This window comes from Lactuca saligna, chromosome 3 (assembly GCF_052625555.1).
Source record: "Lactuca saligna cultivar CGN05327 chromosome 3, ASM5262555v1, whole genome shotgun sequence".
Taxonomy (NCBI): domain Eukaryota; kingdom Viridiplantae; phylum Streptophyta; class Magnoliopsida; order Asterales; family Asteraceae; genus Lactuca; species Lactuca saligna.
The window spans coordinates 73,671,398-73,675,262 of record NC_136419.1 but is presented as its reverse complement, the minus strand read 5'-3'; the positions used below and the strand labels follow the sequence as shown (position 1 = coordinate 73,675,262).

General features: G+C 38.3%; 1 long non-coding RNA gene across 1 annotated transcript; it reads right to left on the bottom strand.

Annotated features, from left to right (window-relative positions):
• Positions 1-3,082: 3,082 nt before the first annotated feature.
• LOC145033783 (uncharacterized) lies at positions 3,083-3,642 on the bottom strand. Its single transcript, XR_013677703.1, has 2 exons — positions 3,507-3,642; positions 3,083-3,419 (listed from the first exon to the last, which is right to left on the bottom strand). It is a non-coding gene; the product is annotated as an uncharacterized LOC145033783 (long non-coding RNA).
• Between the last annotated feature and the right edge of the window lie 223 nt (positions 3,643-3,865).

Sequence of the window (3,865 nt, the reverse complement as noted above, 5' to 3'; positions counted from 1 at the left end):
CACCTTAAATACTGGAATGTAGCTAAAAATCCTCGACTCCGAATGTCAACCCAACTCAAGCTCCTAAATATGAAAGATTTCCTTATTTACACTTTCAGACTCATAACCCCTTACAGGTCAAATTTAGTCAAAGTCAAATTCAATGCTCCGAGTTGATTCGACTCGTTGAGTTTTCCCTTCAACTCGCCGAGTTCTCAAGAATCATAAAATCATGGAATCACGATCCAACTTGTCGAGTTTTCCTCCAACTCACCGAGTTGCTCCTTGACTCATAACATTCCGATATCCCGAGTCGACTTGTTGAGTTTCTCCTACAACTCGTGGAGTCCCTCTTTTTCCAACAGAGTCGGGACGCTTCCAGAACAACTCGTCGAGTTATCTTATAAACTCGATGAGTTCTTTGGTCTGTTAACTTTCTTAATGCATTAAGTTTCTATTCTTCAAATCAAGGGACTATCTTCTAGATCCAATCTAGAAATACATCTAAAAGGGTAAATTTTCCAACTTTACCCATTAAGAACCTCTTACCAAGGCATAAACTCAAATCCTAACCCAAAAGGGCTTAGATCCAACTCCAATAACCTTCACAACTTAAAGATTGACCATGAGGTCATAGACCTCGGCTATAGGGACAATTTTGTAACACCGTAAAATTTAAAACCAATATTTCATTTCAAACACAATAAACATATGTCGCTTTTCCTTAAAATAACTAGTAACAATTTTTCAACATATTTTTATTTAAGATTATTTATCACAAATCTAGGATCCTCCAAACATAACTCTTTCTCTCGTGTGTACAGTTGAGCCGACGCCTTCCTGGTATCATGCAAAGTACCTGAAACACATAATATTGTAAGCACGAAGCTTAGTGAGTTCCCCAAAATACCATACACATCTCAGTAGCCTCCCATGGCTATACTCAGATAAGACCCTCCGGTCAATGTGTCTGAGTGGGACCCTCCGGTCCCATAACTCGGGCGGATCCTCCGGTCCTAACTCAGGAAGCTCATAATAACAGTATTCAACATAAATCGCAAAGACATAATGTAGAATATCACGATATACAAATAAGCACATAAGACATCTCGTTCGCACAAAGATACCACACATGGTAAATATAGTGGGAAGACTCACCTCGAAAGCCCACAAGTACTAATGTCACACACGGAAATCTCGAACTAGCCTCCGACTATCACATAGGATAAATATCTCTAATTAGTACTATATTCATTCTCAATACCAAAAGATTTCCCTTTCTTACTCTTTCTAACTCCTGGATTGAGTAAAACACCATTTTACCCCTCCATGGTCTCCGTTACTCATGTATGACCACACCCTAAAGTCAACAGAAGTCAAACTCGAGTCAACAGTCCATGTTTGACCCGACTCGTCGAGTGCATCTATGTGACTCATCGAGTCCCCTTGTTTCTTCTGTCATATCGCAAAAATCCATCTTGATTCGTCGAGTTGTCTCACCAATTCACCGAGCACCCATATCCAGACGCATCGGGGAAAAACCCCATCCGACTCGTCGAGTCAGCTCATAGACTCGGCAAGTCCATTCAATCTGATTTCTCATTTAGACGATTTAAAGCAAATCTACTACTTCAAACAGTAGATCTAGCATCCCAAGACTCTATTGTCACGTAAACCTTCAATCTTTACTTTCATGCACAATAGTTTTTGCTCTAACGTATCAAAACATGCTCTCACAATGTGTCAAGCACAATATCCTTCATATGGCGGAATAAAGTTGGGACCTTTGGACTCTAGGGACCTTACAAGGTCCAGATCTGAGGTCTAAATCTCAAGACATCTCTGTAATCTCAAAACCCCAAATAAAGGTGGCATAAACCCTAACCTTCCGAAATATAGAGATCTATCCATAAGAATGATAAAGGTATGAACTTTTCACCTTTTATAGAAGCTCTTGGATGACAAGCAACATATCTAACATCCTCTTGTCATTCCTTTCTTGAATTCCATCTCTTCCCCTCCAAAGATGCACCAAAATACTCAATATAAGCTCAACATTCTCTCTTTTAGCTCAAAAGGTGACTAGGGTTTCTCTCAGTGAAGTTGGGCAACTCATGAGCCGCAAATGAGGCTATAAGTTCCCTTATGTAGGCCCTAAACCCAGGGAATTAGGGTTTCACTACACAGCGCCTACTCGGTGAGTCGGCTCTCCTACTCTTTGAGTCCGCTCATTAAACCCACACAATCATCTCGACTCTACTCAACGAGTTGGACTCACAACTCGTCGAGTCACTCAATAAACCCCAAAATAAACACACCAATAATATACCTAGGATTCTGGATGTTATGAATTCGGTCACGTAAATCTCCCATCTTTACTTGCATGCATGATCTAATGGGGCTTAGATGACCAAAATGATGGTCTAAAGGTTGTATGGGACTTCCATGGCCATAAAGTTGGCACCTTTATACCATGAAGTCCCTTCAAGGCCCTTGATCTGTAGAGTTTGCCCAAAAGAAACGTCCAAATTCAACCATCACCATACCCGAACAAAAACATTGAGCAAAACACCTTAAGACTAGATCTAAACGTAACATAGACAGGTTGAAGCTTTATAACTCAGATGAACCAGAAAAGAATCCCAACCTCTGGATCTATTCTCCTCTCACATGTTCTTCCTCCTCCTTCAAGCTTCTCCTTCTTCAAACTCACCAAAAATGCAAAAGATTAGCTCGCGATCACCAAAAATGGCTTAAGGTATCGAGATTAGGGTTTTGGGCAGTGGAGGCTGGAGATGAGGCCGACACCGTGGGGTAAGCTGTTTAAATAGGACGCAAAACCCCAGAATTAGGGTTTCATTTCTGCTAGCCTACTCGTCGAGTTGAGACCTCCTAACTTGTCGAGTAGGTTTCCAGCCCTGCGGTCCAATTCATTTATACTCGATGAGTTTGGGGCGTCCAACTCGTCGAGTTTCTATATAAAAGTGAGTAATTAGAAATTAAATATATACCAGGAACCAGGTGTTACATTTCCAATACAAAATTTTCATTTTTGTAAATAATAAAACCATTTCACACATTTAATTAAAACATAGTTTAACAATTGTTTTTAAACAAATACATTTATTCCAAATTAGACAAAATAATGGAAGTCTTATATGTCTGTGCATGTATACAATCATGCCTTTATCTTTATTTTATTTGAAGAATTACCTAAAAAACATTTATTTTCAACTGGGTAAGCGTAAATCTTCGTGAATTCCCAATATATCATATATTACAATACATATACATGCATACAAACAAATGGATCCCGTACTTTAGTCATTCCAACATTAATAAGTGTGTTTCGACTTAAGTCTTACTTGTCATTTCATCATCAACACTCGAATCTATAGGCTCTTGGCCCAACTGTCGTCCCACCAGCAACCCCTACACTACTATGAATATAATAACACATATAAACATAGATACACACATCATACATGAACACATATTGGAATACATAATAAAGTGATACAACTCACCTGTTTTGCAGAACAACAACACGAACTATTGAAAATAACTTCTCAGGTAAAAATTTCTATCGGCTTCTCGGGAGTTAACTTCTAGCTAACTATGACTAAAATGTGACTAAAACTAGTAGAATATCGAGAGGGTATTCAGAAGATTGGTGTAGGAAATGAGCGACTTAAGCCTTGTATTTATAATAGTTAGAATTACTATTCATATACAATTCTTTAATAATAAGTGCTAAATGTTGACATTATCCGTTAACTAGTATGAGATATTCATGATGTAATCATGACAAGTCTTTCTAGAAGATGGTTAATAGTAATTGGGTAATAATATTAATTGGTAAAAAAGTAAATAGTAAATAGTAAAT